The following is a 24,165-nucleotide window of genomic DNA, read 5'->3' as shown; positions in this document are numbered from 1 at the left end:
TCTTTTTTCCACTATTACCCACTTAGCGCTACGAATGTCCAGTTGCATTTTCTACAGAGTGTTTCAAAACTGCTCAATCAAAAGTATGGTTTAACTCTGTTAGCTGAATGCTCAGATCAGAAAGAAGTTTCACAGAATGCTTCTGTGTAGTTTATATTTGAATATATTCCTTTTTCCACTACTACGCTCTTAGCGCTCCAAATGTCCAGTTGCATTTTCTACAGAAATAGTGTTCAGATCTGCTCAATCAAAAGTATGTTTTAACTCTGTTAGCTGAATGCACAGATCAGAAAGAAGTTTCACCGAATGATTCTGTGTAGTTTATATTTGAAGACATTCCTTTTTCCACTATTACCCTCTTAGCGCTCCGAATCTCCACTTGCATTTTCTACAAAGGAGTGTTTCATAACTGATCAATCAAAAATATGTTTTATCTCTGTTAACTGAATTTACAGATCAGAAATAAGTTTCACAGAATGCATCTGTGTAGTTTTTATTTGAAGATATTCTTTTTCTCAATGTAGGCCTCTTAGCGCTTAGCATGTCCAATTGCAGTTTCTACAGAAAGAGTGTTTCAGAACGGCTCAATCAAAAGTAAGGTTCAACTCTGTTAGTTGAATGCACAGAACAGAAAGAATTTTCACAGAATGCTACTGTGTAGTTTATATTTGAATATATTCCTTTTTCCACTATTACCCTCTTAGCGCTCCGAATGTCCACTTGCATTTTCTACAGAAAGAGTGTTCAGAACTGCGCAATCAAAAGTATGGTTTAACTCTGTTAGCTTAATGAACATATCAGAAATAAGTTTCACACAATGCTTCTGTGTAGTTTTTATTTGAAGTTATTATTTTTCCCAATAGAGGCCTCTTCGCGCTCAGAATGTCCAATTGCAGTTTCTACAGAAAGAGTGTTTCAGAAAGGCTCAATCAAAAGTAAGGTTCAACTCTGTTAGTTGAATGCACAGAACAGAAAGAAGTTTCATACAATGCTTCTGTGTAGTTTATATTTGAACATATTCTTTTTTCCACTATTACCCACTTAGCGCTACGAATGTCCAGTTGCATTTTCTACAGACAGAGTGTTTCAAAAGTGCTCAATCAAAAGTATGGTTTAACTCTGTTAGCTGAATGCTCAGATCAGAAAGAAGTTTCACAGAATGCTTCTGTGTAGTTTATATTTGAATATATTCCTTTTTCCACTACTACTCTCTTAGCGCTCCAAATGTCCAGTTGCATTTTCTACAGAAAGAGAGTTCAGATCTGCTCAATCAAAAGTATGGTTTAACACTGTTAGCTGAATGCACAGATCAGAGAGAAGTTTCACAGAATGATTCTGTGTAGTTTATATTTGGAGACATTCCTTATGCCACTATTACCCTCTTAGCGCTCCGAATCTCCACTTGCATTTTCTACAGAAAGAGTGTTTCAGAACGGCTCAATCAAAACTAAGGTTCAACTCTTTTAGTTGAACAAACAGAACAGAAAGAAGTTTCACACAATTCTTCTGTGTAGTTTTTATTTGTAGACATTCTTTTTCCCAATATAGGCCTCTTAGCGCTCAGAATGTCCAATTGCAGTTTCTACAGAAAGAGTGTTTCAGAACGGCTCAATCAAAAGTAAGGTTCAACTCTGTTAGTTGAATGCACAGAACAGAAAGAAGTTTCATACAATGCTTCTGTGTAGTTTATATTTGAACATATTCTTTTTTCCACTATTACCCACTTAGCGCTACGAATGTCCAGTTGCATTTTCTACAGACAGAGTGTTTCAGAACTGCTCAATCAAAAGTATGGTTTAACTCTGTTAGCTGAATGCTCAGATCAGAAAGAAGTTTCACAGAATGCTTCTGTGTAGTTTATATTTGAATATATTCCTTTTTCCACTACTACGCTCTTAGCGCTCCAAATGTCCAGTTGCATTTTCAACAGAAAGAGTGTTCAGATCTGCTCAATCAAAAGTATGTTTTAACTCTGTTAGCTGAATGCACAGATCAGAAAGAAGTTTCACCGAATGATTCTGTGTAGTTTATATTTGAAGACATTCCTTTTTCCGCTATTACCCTCTTAGCGCACCGAATCTCCACTTGCATTTTCTACAAAAAGAGTGTTTCATAACTGCTCAATGAAAAATATGTTTTATCTCTGTTAACTGAATTTACAGATCAGAAATAAGTTTCACAGAATGCATCTGTGTAGTTTTTATTTGAAGATATTCTTTTTCCCAATGTAGGCCTCTTAGCGCTTAGCATGTCCAATTGCAGTTTCTACAGAAAGAGTGTTTCTGAACGGCTCAATCAAAAGTAAGGTTCAACTCTGTTAGTTGAATGCACAGAACAGAAAGAATTTTCACAGAATGCTACTGTGTAGTTTATATTTGAATATATTCCTTTCTCCACTATTACCCTCTTAGCGCTACGAATGTCCACTTGCATTTTCTACAGAAAGAGAGTTCAGAACTGCGCAATCAAAAGTATGGTTTAACTCTGTTAGCTTAATGAACATATCAGAAATAAGTTTCACACAATGCTTCTGTGTAGTTTTTATTTGAAGATATTATTTTTCCCAATAGAGGCCTCTTAGCGCTCAGAATGTCCAATTGCAGTTTCTACAGAAAGAGTGTTTCAGAAAGGCTCAATCAAAAGTAAGGTTCAACTCTGTTAGTTGAATGCAGAGAACAGAAAGAAATTTCATACAATGCTTCTGTGTAGTTTATATTTGAAGATATTCTTTTTTCCACTATTACCCACTTGGTGCTACGAATGTCCAGTTGCATTTTCTACAGACAGAGTGTTTCAAAACTGCTCAATCAAAAGTATGGTTTAACTCTGTTAGCTGAATGCTCAGATCAGAAAGAAGTTTCACAGAATGCTTCTGTGTAGTTTATATTTGAATATATTCCTTTTTCCACTACTACTCTCTTAGCGCTCCAAATGTCCAGTTGCATTTTCTACAGAAAGAGTGTTCAGATCTGCTCAATCAAAAGTATGGTTTAACTCTGTTAGCTGAATGCACAGATCAGAAAGAAGTTTCACAGAATGATTCTGTGTAGTTTATATTTGGAGACATTCCTTTTTCCACTATTACCCTCTTAGCGCTCCGAATGTCCACTTGCATTTTCTACAGAAAGAGTGTTTCAGAACGGCTCAATCAAAACTAAGGTTCAACTCTTTTCGTTGAACAAACAGAACAGAAAGAAGTTTCACACAATTCTTCTGTGTAGTTTTTATTTGTAGACATTATTTTTCCCAATATAGGCCTCTTAGCGCTCAGAATGTTCAATTGCAGTTTCTACAGAAAGAGTGTTTCAGAACGGCTCAATCAAAAGTAAGGTTCAACTCTGTTAGTTGAATGCACAGAACAGAAAGAATTTTCACAGAATGCTACTGTGTAGTTTATATTTGAATATATTCCTTTCTCCACTATTACCCTCTTAGAGCTAGGAATGTCCACTTGCATTTTCTACAGAAACAGTGTTCAGAACTGCGCAATCAAAAGTATGGTTTAACTCTGTTAGCTTAATGAACATATCAGAAATAAGTTTCACACAATGCTTCTGTGTAGTTTTTATTTGAAGATATTATTTTTCCCAATAGAGGCCTCTTAGCGCTCAGAATGTCCAATTGCAGTTTCTACAGAAAGAGAGTTTCAGAAAGGCTCAATCAAAAGTAAGGTTCAACTCTGTTAGTTGAATGCACAGAACAGAAAGAAATTTCATACAATGCTTCTGTGTAGTTTATATTTGAACATATTCTTTTTTCCACTATTACCCACTTAGCGCTACGAATGTCCAGTTGCATTTTCTACAGACAGAGTGTTTCAAAACTGCTCAATCAAAAGTATGGTTTAACTCTGTTAGCTGAATGCTCAGATCAGAAAAAGTTTCACAGAATGCTTCTGTGTAGTTTATATTTGAATATATTCCTTTTTCCACTACTATGCTCTTAGCGCTCCAAATGTCCAGTTGCATTTTCTACAGAAAGAGTGTTCAGATCTGCTCAATCAAAAGTATGGTTTAACTCTGTTAGCTGAATGCACAGATCAGAAAGAAGTTTCACCGAATGATTCTGTGTAGTTTATATTTGAAGACATTCCTTTTTCCACTATTACCCTCTTATCGCTCCGAATCTCCACTTGCATTTTCTACAGAAAGAGTGTTTCAGAACGGCTCAATCAAAACTAAGGTTCAACTCTTTTAGTTGAACAAACAGAACAGAAAGAAGTTTCACACAATTCTTCTGTGTAGTTTTTATTTGTAGACATTCTTTTTCCCGATATAGGCCTCTTAGCGCTGAGAATGTCCAATTGCAGTTTCTACAGAAAGAGTGTTTCATAACGGCTCAATCAAAAGCAAGGTTCAACTCTGTTAGTTGAATGCACAGAACAGAAAGAAGTTTCATACAATGCTTCTGTGTAGTTTATATTTGAACATATTCTTTTTTCCACTATTACCCACTTAGCGCTACGAATGTCCAGTTGCATTTTCTACAGAGTGTTTCAAAACTGCTCAATCAAAAGTATGGTTTAACTCTGTTAGCTGAATGCTCAGATCAGAAAGAAGTTTCACAGAATGCTTCTGTGTAGTTTATATTTGAATATATTCCTTTTTCCACTACTACGCTCTTAGCGCTCCAAATGTCCAGTTGCATTTTCTACAGAAATAGTGTTCAGATCTGCTCAATCAAAAGTATGTTTTAACTCTGTTAGCTGAATGCACAGATCAGAAAGAAGTTTCACCGAATGATTCTGTGTAGTTTATATTTGAAGACATTCCTTTTTCCACTATTACCCTCTTAGCGCTCCGAATCTCCACTTGCATTTTCTACAAAGGAGTGTTTCATAACTGATCAATCAAAAATATGTTTTATCTCTGTTAACTGAATTTACAGATCAGAAATAAGTTTCACAGAATGCATCTGTGTAGTTTTTATTTGAAGATATTCTTTTTCTCAATGTAGGCCTCTTAGCGCTTAGCATGTCCAATTGCAGTTTCTACAGAAAGAGTGTTTCAGAACGGCTCAATCAAAAGTAAGGTTCAACTCTGTTAGTTGAATGCACAGAACAGAAAGAATTTTCACAGAATGCTACTGTGTAGTTTATATTTGAATATATTCCTTTTTCCACTATTACCCTCTTAGCGCTCCGAATGTCCACTTGCATTTTCTACAGAAAGAGTGTTCAGAACTGCGCAATCAAAAGTATGGTTTAACTCTGTTAGCTTAATGAACATATCAGAAATAAGTTTCACACAATGCTTCTGTGTAGTTTTTATTTGAAGTTATTATTTTTCCCAATAGAGGCCTCTTCGCGCTCAGAATGTCCAATTGCAGTTTCTACAGAAAGAGTGTTTCAGAAAGGCTCAATCAAAAGTAAGGTTCAACTCTGTTAGTTGAATGCACAGAACAGAAAGAAGTTTCATACAATGCTTCTGTGTAGTTTATATTTGAACATATTCTTTTTTCCACTATTACCCACTTAGCGCTACGAATGTCCAGTTGCATTTTCTACAGACAGAGTGTTTCAAAAGTGCTCAATCAAAAGTATGGTTTAACTCTGTTAGCTGAATGCTCAGATCAGAAAGAAGTTTCACAGAATGCTTCTGTGTAGTTTATATTTGAATATATTCCTTTTTCCACTACTACTCTCTTAGCGCTCCAAATGTCCAGTTGCATTTTCTACAGAAAGAGAGTTCAGATCTGCTCAATCAAAAGTATGGTTTAACACTGTTAGCTGAATGCACAGATCAGAGAGAAGTTTCACAGAATGATTCTGTGTAGTTTATATTTGGAGACATTCCTTATGCCACTATTACCCTCTTAGCGCTCCGAATCTCCACTTGCATTTTCTACAGAAAGAGTGTTTCAGAACGGCTCAATCAAAACTAAGGTTCAACTCTTTTAGTTGAACAAACAGAACAGAAAGAAGTTTCACACAATTCTTCTGTGTAGTTTTTATTTGTAGACATTCTTTTTCCCAATATAGGCCTCTTAGCGCTCAGAATGTCCAATTGCAGTTTCTACAGAAAGAGTGTTTCAGAACGGCTCAATCAAAAGTAAGGTTCAACTCTGTTAGTTGAATGCACAGAACAGAAAGAAGTTTCATACAATGCTTCTGTGTAGTTTATATTTGAACATATTCTTTTTTCCACTATTACCCACTTAGCGCTACGAATGTCCAGTTGCATTTTCTACAGACAGAGTGTTTCAGAACTGCTCAATCAAAAGTATGGTTTAACTCTGTTAGCTGAATGCTCAGATCAGAAAGAAGTTTCACAGAATGCTTCTGTGTAGTTTATATTTGAATATATTCCTTTTTCCACTACTACGCTCTTAGCGCTCCAAATGTCCAGTTGCATTTTCTACAGAAATAGTGTTCAGATCTGCTCAATCAAAAGTATGTTTTAACTCTGTTAGCTGAATGCACAGATCAGAAAGAAGTTTCACCGAATGATTCTGTGTAGTTTATATTTGAAGACATTCCTTTTTCCACTATTACCCTCTTAGCGCTCCGAATCTCCACTTGCATTTTCTACAAAGGAGTGTTTCATAACTGATCAATCAAAAATATGTTTTATCTCTGTTAACTGAATTTACAGATCAGAAATAAGTTTCACAGAATGCATCTGTGTAGTTTTTATTTGAAGATATTCTTTTTCTCAATGTAGGCCTCTTAGCGCTTAGCATGTCCAATTGCAGTTTCTACAGAAAGAGTGTTTCAGAACGGCTCAATCAAAAGTAAGGTTCAACTCTGTTAGTTGAATGCACAGAACAGAAAGAATTTTCACAGAATGCTACTGTGTAGTTTATATTTGAATATATTCCTTTTTCCACTATTACCCTCTTAGCGCTCCGAATGTCCACTTGCATTTTCTACAGAAAGAGTGTTCAGAACTGCGCAATCAAAAGTATGGTTTAACTCTGTTAGCTTAATGAACATATCAGAAATAAGTTTCACACAATGCTTCTGTGTAGTTTTTATTTGAAGATATTATTTTTCCCAATAGAGGCCTCTTAGCGCTCAGAATGTCCAATTGCAGTTTCTACAGAAAGAGTGTTTCAGAAAGGCTCAATCAAAAGTAAGGTTCAACTCTGTTAGTTGAATGCACAGAAAAGAAAGAAGTTTCATACAATGCTTCTGTGTAGTTTATATTTGAACATATTCTTTTTTCCACTATTACCCACTTAGCGCTACGAATGTCCAGTTGCATTTTCTACAGACAGAGTGTTTCAAAACTGCTCAATCAAAAGTATGGTTTAACTCTGTTAGCTGAATGATGAGATCAGAAAGAAGTTTCACAGAATGCTTCTGTGTAGTTTATATTTGAATATATTCCTTTTTCCACTAATACGCTCTTAGCGCTCCAAATGTCCAGTTGTATTTTCAACAGAAAGAGTGTTCAGATCTGCTCAATCAAAAGTATGGTTTAACTCTGTTAGCTGAATGCACAGATCAGAAAGAAGTTTCACCGAATGATTCTGTGTAGTTTATATTTGAAGACATTCCTTTTTCCGCTATTACCCTCTTAGCGCACCGAATCTCCACTTGCATTTTCTACAAAAAGAGTGTTTCATAACTGCTCAATCAAAAATATGTTTTATCTCTGTTAACTGAATTTACAGATCAGAAATAAGTTGCACAGAATGCATCTGTGTAGTTTTTATTTGAAGATATTCTTTTTCCCAATGTAGGCCTCTTAGCGCTTAGCATGTCCAATTGCAGTTTCTACAGAAAGAGTGTTTCAGAACGGCTCAATCAAAAGTAAGGTTCAACTCTGTTAGTTGAATGCACAGAACAGAAAGAATTTTCACGGAATGCTACTGTGTAGTTTATATTTGAATATAATCCTTTTTCCACTATTACCCTCTTAGCGCTCCGAATGTCCACTTGCATTTTCTACAGAAAGAGTGTTCAGAACTGCGCAATCAAAAGTATGGTTTAACTCTGTTAGCTTAATGAACATATCAGAAATAAGTTTCACACAATGCTTCTGTGTAGTTTTTATTTGAAGATATTATTTTTCCCAATAGAGGCCTCGTAGCGCTCAGAATGTCCAATTGCAGTTTCTACAGAAAGAGTGTTTCAGAAAGGCTCAATCAAAAGTAAGGTTCAACTCTGTTAGTTGAATGCACAGAACAGAAAGAAGTTTCATACAATGCTTCTGTGTAGTTTATATTTGAACATATTCTTTTTTCCACTATTACTCACTTAGCGCTACGAATGTCCAGTTGCATTTTCTACAGACAGAGTGTTTCAAAACTGCTCAATCAAAAGTATGGTTTAACTCTGTTAGCTGAATGTTCAGATCAGAAAGAAGTTTCACAGAATGCTTCTGTGTAGTTTATATTTGAATATATTCCTTTTTCCACTAATACGCTCTTAGCGCTCCAAATGTCCAGTTGCATTTTCAACAGAAAGAGAGTTCAGATCTGCTCAATCAAAAGTATGGTTTAACTCTGTTAGCTGAATGCACAGATCAGAAAGAAGTTTCACAGAATGATTCTATGTAGTTTATATTTGAAGACATTCTTTTTCCACTATTACCCTCTTAGCGCTCTGAATCTCCACTTGCATTTTCTACAAAAAGTGTGTTTCATAACTGCTCAATCAAAAATATGTTTTATCTCTGTTAACTGAATTTACAGATCAGAAATAAATTTCACAGAATGCATCTGTGTAGTTTTTATTTGAAGATATTTTTTTCCCAATGTAGGCCTCTTAGCGCTTAGCATGTCCAATTGCAGTTTCTACAGAAACAGTGTTTCAGAATGGCTCAATCAAAAGTAAGGTTCAACTCTGTTAGTTGAATGCACAGAACAGAAAGAATTTTCACAGAATGCTACTGTGTAGTTTATATTTGAATATTTTCCTTTTTCCACTATTACCCTCTTAGCGCTCCGAATGTCCACTTGCATTTTCTACAGAAAGAGTGTTCAGAACTGCGCAATCAAAAGTATGGTTTAACTCTGTTAGCTTAATGAACATATCAGAAATAAGTTTCAAACAATGCTTCTGTGTAGTTTTTATTTGAAGATATTTTTTTTCCCAATAGAGACGTCTTAGCGCTCAGAATGTCCAATTGCAGTTTCTACAGAAAGAGTGTTTCAGAAAGGCTCAATCAAAAGTAAGGTTCAACTCTGTTAGTTGAATGCACAGACCAGAAAGAATTTCATACAATGCTTCTGTGTTGTTTATATTTGAACATATTCTTTTTTCCACTATTACCCACTTAGCTCTACGAATGTCCAGTTGCATTTTCTACAGACAGAGTGTTTCAAAACTGCTCAATCAAAAGTATGGTTTAACTCTGTTAGCTGAATGCTCAGTTCAGAAAGAAGTTTCACAGAATGCTTCTGTGTAGTTTATATTTGAATATATTCCTTTTTCCACTACTACTCTCTTAGCGCTCCAAATGTCCAGTTGCATTTTCTACAGAAAGAGTGTTCAGATCTGCTCAATCAAAAGTATGGTTTAACTCTGTTAGCTGAATGCACAGATCAGAAAGTAGTTTCACAGAATGATTCTGTGTAGTTTATATTTGGAGACATTCCTTTTTCCACTATTACCCTCTTAGCGCTCCGAATGTCCACTTGCATTTTCTACATAAAGAGTGTTTCAGAACGGCTCAATCAAAACTAAGGTTCAACTCTTTTAGTTGAACAAACAGAACAGAAAGAAGTTTCACACAATTCCTCTGTGTAGTTTTTATTTGTAGACATTCTTTTTCCCAATATAGGCCTCTTAGCTCTCAGAATGTCCAATTGCAGTTTCTACAGAAAGAGTGTTTCAGAACGGCTCAATCAAAAGTAAGGTTCAACTCTGTTAGTTGAATGCACAGAACAGAAAGAATTTTCACAGAATGCTACTGTGTAGTTTATATTTGAATATATTCCTTTATCCACTATTACCCTCTTAGAGCTAGGAATGTCCACTTGCATTTTCTACAGAAACAGTGTTCAGAACTGCGCAATCAAAAGTATGGTTTAACTCTGTTAGCTTAATGAACATATCAGAAATAAGTTTCACACAATGCTTCTGTGTAGTTTTTATTTGAAGATATTATTTTTCCCAATAGAGGCCTCTTAGCGCTCAGAATGTCCAATTGCAGTTTCTACAGAAAGAGTGTTTCAGAAAGGCTCAATGAAAAGTAAGGTTCAACTCTGTTAGTTGAATGCACAGAACAGAAAGAAATTTCATACAATGCTTCTGTGTAGTTTATATTTGAACATATTCTTTTTTCCACTATTACCCACTTAGCGCTACGAATGTCCAGTTGCATTTTCTACAGACAGAGTGTTTCAAAACTGCTCAATCAAAAGTATGGTTTAACTCTGTTAGCTGAATGCTCAGATCAGAAAAAGTTTCACAGAATGCTTCTGTGTAGTTTATATTTGAATATATTCCTTTTTCCACTACTATGCTCTTAGCGCTCCAAATGTCCAGTTGCATTTTCTACAGAAAGAGTGTTCAGATCTGCTCAATCAAAAGTATGGTTTAACTCTGTTAGCTGAATGCACAGATCAGAAAGAAGTTTCACCGAATGATTCTGTGTAGTTTATATTTGAAGACATTCCTTTTTCCACTATTACCCTCTTAGCGCTCCGAATCTCCACTTGCATTTTCTACAGAAAGAGTGTTTCAGAACGGCTCAATCAAAACTAAGGTTCAACTCTTTTAGTTGAACAAACAGAACAGAAAGAAGTTTCACACAATTCTTCTGTGTAGTTTTTATTTGTAGACATTCTTTTTCCCGATATAGGCCTCTTAGCGCTGAGAATGTCCAATTGCAGTTTCTACAGAAAGAGTGTTTCAGAACGGCTCAATCAAAAGTAAGGTTCAACTCTGTTAGTTGAATGCACAGAACAGAAAGAAGTTTCATACAATGCTTCTGTGTAGTTTATATTTGAACATATTCTTTTTTCCACTATTACCCACTTAGCGCTACGAATGTCCAGTTGCATTTTCTACAGAGTGTTTCAAAACTGCTCAATCAAAAGTATGGTTTAACTCTGTTAGCTGAATGCTCAGATCAGAAAGAAGTTTCACAGAATGCTTCTGTGTAGTTTATATTTGAATATATTCCTTTTTCCACTACTACGCTCTTAGCGCTGCAAATGTCCAGTTGCATTTTCTACAGAAAGAGTGTTTCATAACTGCTCAATCAAAAATATGTTTTATCTCTGTTAACTGAATTTACAGATCAGAAATAAGTTTCACAGAATGCATCTGTGAAGTTTTTATTTGAAGATATTCTTTTTCCCAATGTAGGCCTCTTAGCGCTTAGCATGTCCAATTGCAGTTTCTACAGAAAGAGTGTTTCAGAACGGCTCAATCAAAATAAGGTTCAACTCTGTTAGTTGAATGCACAGAACAGAAAGAATTTTCACGGAATGCTACTGTGTAGTTTATATTTGAATATAATCCTTTTTCCACTATTACCCTCTTAGCGCTCCGAATGTCCACTTGCATTTTCTACAGAAAGAGTGTTCAGAACTGCGCAATCAAAAGTATGGTTTAACTCTGTTAGCTTAATGAACATATCAGAAATAAGTTTCACACAATGCTTCTGTGTAGTTTTTATTTGAAGATATTATTTTTCCCAATAGAGGCCTCTTAGCGCTCAGAATGTCCAATTGCAGTTTCTACAGAAAGAGTGTTTCAGAAAGGCTCAATCAAAAGTAAGGTTCAACTCTGTTAGTTGAATGCACAGAACAGAAAGAAGTTTCATACAATGCTTCTGTGTAGTTTATATTTGAACATATTCTTTTTTCCACTATTACTCACTTAGCGCTACGAATGTCCAGTTGCATTTTCTACAGACAGAGTGTTTCAAAACTGCTCAATCAAAAGTATGGTTTAACTCTGTTAGCTGAATGCTCAGATCAGAAAGAAGTTTCACAGAATGCTTCTGTGTAGTTTATATTTGAATATATTCCTTTTTCCACTACTACGCTCTTAGCGCTCCAAATGTCCAGTTGCATTTTCAACACAAAGAGTGTTCAGATCTGCTCAATCAAAAGTATGGTTTAACTCTGTTAGCTGAATGCACAGATCAGAAAGAAGTTTCACAGAATGATTCTGTGTAGTTTATATTTGAAGACATTCCTTTTTCCACTATTACCCACTTAGCGCTCTGAATCTCCACTTGCATTTTCTACAAAAAGAGTGTTTCATAACTGCTCAATCAAAAATATGTTTTATCTCTGTTAACTGAATTTACAGATCAGAAATAAGTTTCACAGAATGCATCTGTGTAGTTTTTATTTGAAGATATTTTTTTCCCAATGTAGGCCTCTTAGCGCTTAGCATGTCCAATTGCAGTTTCTACAGAAACAGTGTTTCAGAATGGCTCAATCAAAAGTAAGGTTCAACTCTGTTAGTTGAATGCACAGAACAGAAAGAATTTTCACAGAATGCTACTGTGTAGTTTATATTCGAATATTTTCCTTTTTCCACTATTACCCTCTTAGCGCTCTGAATGTCCACTTGCATTTTCTACAGAAAGAGTGTTCAGAACTGCGCAATCAAAAGTATGGTTTAACTCTGTTAGCTTAATGAACATATCAGAAATAAGTTTCAAACAATGCTTCTGTGTAGTTTTTATTTGAAGATATTTTTTTTCCCAATAGAGGCCTCTTAGCGCTCAGAATGTCCAATTGCAGTTTCTACAGAAAGAGTGTTTCAGAAAGGCTCAATCAAAAGTAAGGTTCAACTCTGTTAGTTGAATGCACAGAACAGAAAGAATTTCATACAATGCTTCTGTGTTGTTTATATTTGAACATATTCTTTTTTCCACTATTACCCACTTAGCGCTACGAATGTCCAGTTGCATTTTCTACAGACAGAGTGTGTCAAAACTGCTCAATCAAAAGTATGGTTTAACTCTGTTGGCTGAATGCTCAGATCAGAAAGAAGTTTCACAGAATGCTTCTGTGTAGTTTATATCTGAATATATTCCTTTTTCCACTACTACGCTCTTAGCGCTCCAAATGTCCAGTTGCATTTTCTACGGAAAGAGTGTTCAGATCTGCTCAATCAAAAGTATGGTTTAACTCTGTTAGCTGAATGCACAGATCAGAAAGAAGTTTCACTGAATGATTCTGTGTAGTTTATATTTGAAGACATTCCTTTTTCCACTATTACCCTCTTAGCGCTCCGAATCTCCACTTGCATTTTCTACAGAAAGAGTGTTTCAGAACGGCTCAATCAAAACTAAGGTTCAACTCTTTTAGTTGAACAAACAGAACAGAAAGAAATTTCACACAATTCTTCTGTGTAGTTTTTATTTGTAGACATTCTTTTTCCCAATATAGGCCTCTTAACGCTCAGAATGTCCAATTGCAGTTTCTACAGAAAGAGGGTTTCAGAACGGCTCAATCAAAAGTAAGGTTCAACTCTGTTAGTTGAATGCACAGAACAGAAAGAAGTTTCATACAATGCTTCTGTGTAGTTTATATTTGAACATATTCTTTTTTCCACTATTACCCACTTAGCGCTACGAATGTCCAGTTGCATTTTCTACAGACAGAGTGTTTCAAAACTGCTCAATCAAAAGAATGGTTTAACTCTGTTAGCTGTATGCTCAGATCAGAAAGAAGTTTCACAGAATGCTTCTATGTAGTTTATATTTGAATATATTCCTTTTTCCACTACTACGCTCTTAGCTCTCCAAATGTCCAGTTGCATTTTCAACAGAAAGAGTGTTCAGATCTGCTCAATCAAAGTATGGTTTAACTCTGTTAGCTGAATGCACAGATCAGAAAGAAGTTTCACTGAATGATTCTGTGTAGTTTATATTTGAAGACATTCCTTTTTCCACTATTACCCTCTTAGCGCTCCGAATCTCCACTTGCATTTTCTACAAAAAGAGTGTTTCATAACTGCTCAATCAAAAATATGTTTTATCTCTGTTAACTGAATTTACAGATCAGAAATAAGTTTCACAGAATGCATCTGTGTAGTTTTTATTTGAAGATATTCTTTTTCCCAATGTAGGCCTCTTAGCGCTTAGCATGTCCAATTGCAGTTTCTACAGAAAGAGTGTTTCAGAACGGCTCAATCAAAAGTAAGGTTCAACTCTGTTAGTTGAATGCACAGAACAGAAAGAATTTTCACAGAATGCTACTGTGTAGTTTATATATGAATATATTCCTTTTTCCAATATTACCATCTTAGCGCTCCGAATGTCCACTTGCATATTCTACAGAAAGAGTGTTCAGAACTGCGCAATCAAAAGTATGGTTTAACTCTGTTAGCTTAATGAACATATCAGAAATTAGTTTCACACAATGCTTCAGTGTAGTTTTTATTTGAAGATATTATTTTTCCCAATATAGGCCTCTTAGCGCTCAGAATGTCCAATTGCAGTTTCTACAGAAAGAGTGTTTCAGAAAGGCTCAATCAAATGTAAGGTTCAACTCTGTTAGTTGAATGCACAGAACAGAAAGAAGTTTCATACAATGTTTCTGTGTAGTTTATATTTGAACATATTCTTTTTTCCACTATTACCCACTTAGCGCTACGAATGTCCAGTTGCATTTTCTACAGACAGAGTGTTTCAAAACTGCTCAATCAAAAGTATGGTTTAAATCTGTTATCTGAATGCTCAGATCAGAAAGAAGTTTCACAGAATGCTTCTGTGTAGTTTATATTTGAATATATTCCTTTTTCCACTACTACTCTCTTAGCGCTCCAAATGTCCAGTTGCATTTTCTACAGAAAGAGTGTTCAGATCTGCTCAATCAAAAGTATGGTTTAACTCTGTTAGCTGAATGCACAGATCAGAAAGAGGTTTCACAGAATGATTCTGTGTAGTTTATATTTGGAGACATTCCTTTTTCCACTATTACACTCTTAGCGCTCCGAATCTCCACTTGCATTTTCTACAGAAAGTGTGTTTCAGAACGGCTCAATCAAAACTTAGGTTCAAGTCTTTTAGTTGAACAAACAGAACAGAAAGAAGTTTCACACAATTCTTCTGTGTAGTTTTTATTTGTAGACATTCTTTTTCCCAATATATGCCTCTTAGCGCTCCGAATGTCCAATTGCAGTTTCTACAGAAAGAGTGTTTCAGAACGGCTCAATCAAAAGTAAGGTTCAACTCTGTTAGTTGAATGCACAGAACAGAAAGAAGTTTCATACAATGCTTCTGTGTAGTTTATATTTGAACATATTCTTTTTTCCACTATTACCCACTTAGCGCTACAAATGTCCAGTTGCATTTTCTACAGACAGAATGTTTCAAAACTGCTCAATCAAAAGTATGGTTTAACTCTGTTAGCTGAATGCTCAGATCAGAAAGAAGTTTCACAGAATGCTTCTGTGTAGTTTATATTTGAATATATTCCTTTTTCCACTACTACACTCTTAGCGCTCCAAATGTCCAGTTGCATTTTCTACAGAAAGAGTGTTCAGATCTGCTCAATCAAAAGTATGGTTTAACTCTGTTATCTGAATGCACAGATCAGAAAGAAGTTTCACCGAATGATTCTGTGTAGTTTTTATTTGAAGACATTCCTTTTTCCACTATTACCCTCTTAGCGCTCCGAATCTCCACTTGCATTTTCTACAAAAACAGTGTTTCATATCTGCTCAATCAAAAATATGTTTTATCTCTGTTAACTGAATTTACAGATCATAAATAAGTTTCACAGAATGCATCTGTGTAGTTTTTATTTGAAGATATTCTTTTTCCCAATGTAGGCCTCTTAGCGCTTAGCATGTCCAATTGCAGTTTCTACAGAGAGAGTGTTTCAGAACGGCTCATTCAAAAGTAAGGTTCAACTCTGTTAGTTGAATGCACAGAACAGAAAGAATTTTCACAGAATGCTACTGTGTAGTTTATATTTGAATATATTCCTTTTTCCAATATTACCCTCTTAGCGCTCCGAATGTCCACTTGCATTTTCTACAGAAAGAGTGTTCAGAACTGCGCAATCAAAAGTATGGTTTAACTCTGTTAGCTTAATGAACATATCAGAAATAAGTTTCACACAATGCTTCTGTGTAGTTTTTATTTGAAGATATTTTTTTTCCCAATAGAGGCCTCTTAGCGCTCAGAATGTCCAATTGCAGTTTCTACAGAAAGAGTGTTTCAGAAAGGCTCAATCAAAAGTAAGGTTCAACTCTGTTAGTTGAATGCACAGAACAGAAAGGAGTTTCATACAATGCTTCTGTGTAATTTATATTTGAACATATTCTTTTTTCCACTATTACCCACTTAGCGCTACGAATGTCCAGTTGCATTTTCTACAGACAGAGTGTTTCAAAACTGCTCAATCAAAAGTATGGTTTAACTCTGTTAGCTGAATGCTCAGATCAGAAAGAAGTTTCACAGAATGCTTCTGTGTAGTTTATATTTGAATATATTCCTTTTTCCACTACTACTCTCTTAGCGCTCCAAATGTCCAGTTGCATTATCTACAGAAAGAGTGTTTAGATCTGCTCAATCAAAAGTATGGTTTAACACTGTTAGCTGAATGCACAGATCAGAAAGAAGTTTCACAGAATGATTCTGTGTAGTTTATATTTGGAGACATTCCTTTTTCCACTATTACCCTCTTAGCGCTCCGAATCTCCACTTGCATTTTCTACAGAAAGAGTGTTTCAGAACGGCTCAATCAAAACTAAGGTTCAACTCTTTTAGTTGAACAAACAGAACAGAAAGAAGTTTCACACAATTCTTCTGTGTAGTTTTTATTTGTAGACATTCTTTTTCCCAATATAGGCCTCTTAGCGCTCAGAATGTCCAATTGCAGTTTCTACAGAAAGAGTGTTTCAGAACGGCTCAATCAAAAGTAAGGTTCAACTCTGTTAGTTGAATGCACAGAACAGCAAGAAGTTTCATACAATGCTTCTGTGTAGTTTATATTTGAACATATTTTTTTTCCACTATTACCCACTTAGCGCTACGAATGTCCAGTTGCATTTTCTACAGACAGAGTGTTTCAAAACTGCTCAATCAAAAGTATGGTTTAACTCTGTTAGCTGAATGCTCAGATCAGAAAGAAGTTTCACAGAATTCTTCTGTGTAGTTTATATTTGAATATATTCCTTTTTCCACTACTACGCTCTTAGCGCTCCAAATGTCCAGTTGCATTTTCAACAGAAAGAGTGTTCAGATCTGCTCAATCAAAAGTATGGTTTAACTCTGTTAGCTGAATGCACAGATCAGAAAGAAGTTTCACCGAATGATTCTGTGTAGTTTATATTTGAAGACATTCCTTTTTCCGCTATTACCCTCATAGCGCTCCGAATCTCCACTTGCATTTTCTACAAAAAGAGTGTTTCATAACTGCTCAATGAAAAATATGTTTTATCTCTGTTAACTGAATTTACAGATCAGAAATAAGTTGCACAGAATGCATCTGTGTAGTTTTTATTTGAAGATATTATTTTTCCCAATGTAGGCCTCTTAGCGCTTAGCATGTCCAATTGCAGTTTCTACAGAAAGAGTGTTTCAGAACGGCTCAATCAGAAGTAAGGTTCAACTCTGTTAGTTGAATGCACAGAACAGAAAGAATTTTCACAGAATGCTACTGTGTAGTTTATATTTGAATATATCCCTTTTTCCACAATTAACCTCTTATCGCTGCGAATGTCCACTTGCATTTTCTACAGAAAGAGTGTTCAGAACTGCGCAATCAAAAGTATGGTTTAACTCTGTTAGCTTAATGAACATATCAGAAATAAGTTTCACACAATGCTTCTGTGTAGTTTTTATTTGAAGATATTATTTTTCCCAATATAGGCCTCTTAGCGCTCAGAATGTCCAATTGCAGATTCTATAGAAAGAGTGTTTCAGAAAGGCTCAATCAAAAGTAAGGTTCAACTCTGTTAGTTGAATGCACAGAACAGAAAGAAGTTTCATACAATGCTTCTGTGTAGTTTATATTTGAACATATACTTTTTTCCACTATTACCCACTTAGCGCTACGAATGTCCAGTTGCATTTTCTACAGACAGAGTGTTTCAAAACTGCTCAATCAAAAGTATGGTTTAACTCTGTTAGCTGAATGCTCAGTTCAGAAAGAAGTTTCACAGAATGCTTCTGTGTAGTTTATATTTGAATATATTCCTTTTTCCACTACTACTCTCTTAGCGCTCCAAATGTCCAGTTGCATTTTCTACAGAAAGAGTGTTCAGATCTGCTCAATCAAAAGTATGGTTTAACTCTGTTAGCTGAATGCACAGATCAGAAAGAAGTTTCACAGAATGATTCTGTGTAGTTTATATTTGGAGACATTCCTTTTTCCACTATTACCCTCTTAGCGCTCCGAATGTCCACTTGCATTTTCTACATAAAGAGTGTTTCAGAACGGCTCAATCAAAACTAAGGTTCAACTCTTTTAGTTGAACAAACAGAACAGAAAGAAGTTTCACACAATTCCTCTGTGTAGTTTTTATTTGTAGACATTCTTTTTCCCAATATAGGCCTCTTAGCTCTCAGAATGTCCAATTGCAGTTTCTACAGAAAGAGTGTTTCAGAACGGCTCAATCAAAAGTAAGGTTCAACTCTGTTAGTTGAATGCACAGAACAGAAAGAATTTCATACAATGCTTCTGTGTAGTTTATATTTGAACATATTCTTTTTTCCACTATTACCCACTTAGCGCTACGAATGTCCAGTTGCATTTTCTACAGACAGAGTGTTTCAAAACTGCTCAATCAAAAGTATGGTTTAACTCTGTTAGCTGAATGCTCAGATCAGAAAGAAGTTTCACAGAATGCTTCTGTGTAGTTTATATTTGAATATATTCCTTTTTCCACTACTACGCTCTTAGCGCTCCAAATGTCCAGTTGCATTTTCTACAGAAAGAGTGTTCAGATCTGCTCAATCAAAAGTATGGTTTAACTCTGTTAGCTGAATGCACAGATCAGAAAGAAGTTTCACCGAATGATTCTGTGTAGTTTATATTTGAAGACATTCCTTTTTCCACTATTACCCTCTTAGCGCTCCGAATCTCCACTTGCATTTTCTACAGAAAGTGTTTCAGATCGGCTCAATCAAAACTAAGGTTCAACTCTTTTAGTTGAACAAACAGAACAGAAAGAAGTTTCACACAATTCTTCTGTGTAGTTTTTATTTGTAGACATTCTTTTTCCCAATATAGGCCTCTTAACGCTCAGAATGTCCAATTGCAGTTTCTACAGAAAGAGTGTTTCAGAACGGCTCAATCAAAAGTAAGGTTCAACTCTGTTAGTTGAATGCACAGAACAGAAAGAAGTTTCATACAATGCTTCTGTGTAGTTTATATTTGAACATATTCTTTTTTCCACTATTACCCACTTAGCGCTACGAATGTCCAGTTGCATTTTCTACAGACAGAGTGTTTCAAAACTGCTCAATCAAAAGTATGGTTTAACTCTGTTAGCTGAATGATCAGATCAGAAAGAAGTTTCACAGAATGCTTCTGTGTAGTTTATATTTGAATATATTCCTTTTTCCACTAATACGCTCTTAGCGCTCCAAATGTCCAGTTGTATTTTCAACAGAAAGAGTGTTCAGATCTGCTCAATCAAAAGTATGGTTTAACTCTGTTAGCTGAATGCACAGATCAGAAAGAAGTTTCACCGAATGATTCTGTGTAGTTTATATTTGAAGACATTCCTTTTTCCGCTATTACCCTCTTAGCGCACCGAATCTCCACTTGCATTTTCTACAAAAAGAGTGTTTCATAACTGCTCAATCAAAAATATGTTTTATCTCTGTTAACTGAATTTACAGATCAGAAATAAGTTGCACAGAATGCATCTGTGTAGTTTTTATTTGAAGATATTCTTTTTCCCAATGTAGGCCTCTTAGCGCTTAGCATGTCCAATTGCAGTTTCTACAGAAAGAGTGTTTCAGAACGGCTCAATCAAAAGTAAGGTTCAACTCTGTTAGTTGAATGCACAGAACAGAAAGAATTTTCACGGAATGCTACTGTGTAGTTTATATTTGAATATAATCCTTTTTCCACTATTACCCTCTTAGCGCTCCGAATGTCCACTTGCATTTTCTACAGAAAGAGTGTTCAGAACTGCGCAATCAAAAGTATGGTTTAACTCTGTTAGCTTAATGAACATATCAGAAATAAGTTTCACACAATGCTTCTGTGTAGTTTTTATTTGAAGATATTATTTTTCCCAATAGAGGCCTCGTAGCGCTCAGAATGTCCAATTGCAGTTTCTACAGAAAGAGTGTTTCAGAAAGGCTCAATCAAAAGTAAGGTTCAACTCTGTTAGTTGAATGCACAGAACAGAAAGAAGTTTCATACAATGCTTCTGTGTAGTTTATATTTGAACATATTCTTTTTTCCACTATTACTCACTTAGCGCTACGAATGTCCAGTTGCATTTTCTACAGACAGAGTGTTTCAAAACTGCTCAATCAAAAGTATGGTTTAACTCTGTTAGCTGAATGTTCAGATCAGAAAGAAGTTTCACAGAATGCTTCTGTGTAGTTTATATTTGAATATATTCCTTTTTCCACTACTACGCTCTTAGCGCTCCAAATGTCCAGTTGCATTTTCAACAGAAAGAGTGTTCAGATCTGCTCAATCAAAAGTATGGTTTAACTCTGTTAGCTGAATGCACAGATCAGAAAGAAGTTTCACAGAATGATTCTGTGTAGTTTATATTTGAAGACATTCCTTTTTCCACTATTACCCTCTTAGCGCTCTGAATCTCCACTTGCGTTTTCTACAAAAAGAGTGTTTCATAACTGCTCAATCAAAAATATGTTTTATCTCTGTTAACTGAATTTACAGATCAGAAATAAGTTTCACAGAATGCATCTGTATAGTTTTTATTTGAAGATATTTTTTTCCCAATGTAGGCCTCTTAGCGCTTAGCATGTCCAATTGCAGTTTCTACAGAAACAGTGTTTCAGAATGGCTCAATCAAAAGTAAGGTTCAACTCTGTTAGTTGAATGCACAGAACAGAAAGAATTTTCACAGAATGCTACTGTGTAGTTTATATTTGAATATTTTCCTTTTTCCACTATTACCCTCTTAGCGCTCCGAATGTCCACTTGCATTTTCTACAGAAAGAGTGTTCAGAACTGCGCAATCAAAAGTATGGTTTAACTCTGTTAGCTTAATGAACATATCAGTAATAAGTTTCAAACAATGCTTCTGTGTAGTTTTTATTTGAAGATATTTTTTTTCCCAATAGAGGCGTCTTAGCGCTCAGAATGTCCAATTGCAGTTTCTACAGAAAGAGTGTTTCAGAAAGGCTCAATCAAAAGTAAGGTTCAACTCTGTTAGTTGAATGCACAGAACAGAAAGAATTTCATACAATGCTTCTGTGTTGTTTATATTTGAACATATTCTTTTTTCCACTATTACCCACTTAGCGCTACGAATGTCCATTTGCATTTTCTACAGACAGAGTGTGTCAAAACTGCTCAATCAAAAGTATGGTTTAACTCTGTTAGCTGAATGCTCAGATCAGAAAGAAGTTTCACAGAATGCTTCTGTGTAGTTTATATCTGAATATATTCCTTTTTCCACTACTACGCTCTTAGCGCTCCAAATGTCCAGTTGCATTTTCTACGGAAAGAGTGTTCAGATCTGCTCAATCAAAAGTATGGTTTAACTCTGTTAGCTGAATGCACAGATCAGAAAGAAGTTTCACCGAATGATTCTGTGTAGTTTATATTTGAAGACATTACTTTTTCCACTATTACCCTCTTAGCGCTCCGAATCTCCACTTGCATTTTCTACAGAAAGAGTGTTTCAGAACGGCTCAATCAAAACCAAGGTTCAACTCTTTTAGTTGAACAAACAGAACAGAAAGAAGTTTCACACAATTCTTCTGTGTAGTTTTTATTTGTAGACATTCTTTTTCCCAATATAGGCCTCTTAACGCTCAGAATGTCCAATTGCAGTTTCTACAGAAAGAGGGTTTCAGAACGGCTCAATCAAAAGTAAGGTTCAACTCTGTTAGTTGAATGCACAGAACAGAAAGAAGTTTCATACAATGCTTCTGTGTAGTTTATATTTGAACATATTCTTTTTTCCACTATTACCCACTTAGCGCTACGAATGTCCAGTTGCATTTTCTACAGACAGAGTGTTTCAAAACTGCTCAATCAAAAGTATGGTTTAACTCTGTTAGCTGTATGCTCAGATCAGAAAGAAGTTTCACAGAATGCTTCTATGTAGTTTACATTTGAATATATTCCTTTTTCCACTACTACACTCTTAGCGCTCCAAATGTCCAGTTGCATTTTCTACAGAAAGAGTGTTCAGATCTGCTCAATCAAAAGTATGGTTTAACTCTGTTATCTGAATGCACAGATCAGAAAGAAGTTTCACCGAATGATTCTGTGTAGGTTATATTTGAAGACATTCCTTTTTCCACTATTACCCTCTTAGCGCTCCGAATCTCCACTTGCATTTTCTACAAAAACAGTGTTTCATATCTGCTCAATCAAAAATATGTTTTATCTCTGTTAACTGAATTTACAGATCATAAATAAGTTTCACAGAATGCCTCTGTGTAGTTTTTATTTTAAGATATTCTTTTTCCCAATGTAGGCCTCTTAGCGCTTAGCATGTCCAATTGCAGTTTCTACAGAGAGAGTGTTTCAGAACGGCTCATTCAAAAGAAAGGTTCAACTCTGTTAGTTGAATGCACAGAACAGAAAGAATTTTCACAGAATGCTACTGTGTAGTTTATATTTGAATATATTCCTTTTTCCAATATTACCCTCTTAGCGCTCCGAATGTCCACTTGCATTTTCTACAGAAAGAGTGTTCAGAACTGCGCAATCAAAAGTATGGTTTAACTCTGTTAGCTTAATGAACATATCAGAAATAAGTTTCACACAATGCTTCTGTGTAGTTTTTATTTGAAGATATTATTTTTCCCAATAGAGGCCTCTTAGCGCTCAGAATGTCCAATTGCAGTTTCTACAGAAAGAGTGTTTCAGAAAGGCTCAATCAAAAGTAAGGTTCAACTCTGTTAGTTGAATGCACAGAACAGAAAGAAGTTTCATACAATGCTTCTGTGTAATTTATATTTGAACATATTCTTTTTTCCACTATTACCCACTTAGCGCTACGAATGTCCAGTTGCATTTTCTACAGACAGAGTGTTTCAAAACTGCTCAATCAAAAGTATGGTTTAACTCTGTTAGCTGAATGCTCAGATCAGAAAGAAGTTTCACAGAATGCTTCTGTGTAGTTTATATTTGAATATATTCCTTTTTCCACTACTACTCTCTTAGCGCTCCAAATGTCCAGTTGCATTATCTACAGAAAGAGTGTTTAGATCTGCTCAATCAAAAGTATGGTTTAACACTGTTAGCTGAATGCACAGAACAGAAAGAAGTTTCACAGAATGATTCTGTGTAGTTTATATTTGGAGACATTCCTTTTTCCACTATTACCCTCTTAGCGCTCCGAATCTCCACTTGCATTTTCTACAGAAAGAGTGTTTCAGAACGGCTCAATCAAAACTAAGGTTCAACTCTTTTAGTTGAACAAACAGAACAGAAAGAAGTTTCACACAATTCTTCTGTGTAGTTTTTATTTGTAGACATTCTTTTTCCCAATATAGGCCTCTTAGCGCTCAGAATGTCCAATTGCAGTTTCTACAGAAAGAGTGTTTCAGAACGGCTCAATCAAAAGTAAGGTTCAACTCTGTTAGTTGAATGCACAGAACAGCAAGAAGTTTCATACAATGCTTCTGTGTAGTTTATATTTGAACATATTTTTTTTCCACTATTACCCACTTAGCGCTACGAATGTCCAGTTGCATTTTCTACAGACAGAGTGTTTCAAAACTGCTCAATCAAAAGTATGGTTTAACTCTGTTAGCTGAATGCTCAGATCAGAAAGAAGTTTCACAGAATTCTTCTGTGTAGTTTATATTTGAATATATTCCTTTTTCCACTACTACGCTCTTAGCGCTCCAAATGTCCAGTTGCATTTTCAACAGAAAGAGTGTTCAGATCTGCTCAATCAAAAGTATGGTTTAACTCTGTTAGCTGAATGCACAGATCAGAAAGAAGTTTCACCGAATGATTCTGTGTAGTTTATATTTGAAGACATTCCTTTTTCCGCTATTACCCTCATAGCGCTCCGAATCTCCACTTGCATTTTCTACAAAAAGAGTGTTTCATAACTGCTCAATGAAAAATATGTTTTATCTCTGTTAACTGAATTTACAGATCAGAAAT

Source organism: Symphalangus syndactylus, chromosome 6, assembly GCF_028878055.3.
Source record: "Symphalangus syndactylus isolate Jambi chromosome 6, NHGRI_mSymSyn1-v2.1_pri, whole genome shotgun sequence".
In the NCBI taxonomy this organism is placed as follows: domain Eukaryota; kingdom Metazoa; phylum Chordata; class Mammalia; order Primates; family Hylobatidae; genus Symphalangus; species Symphalangus syndactylus.
This window is presented reverse-complemented; position numbering follows the sequence as displayed.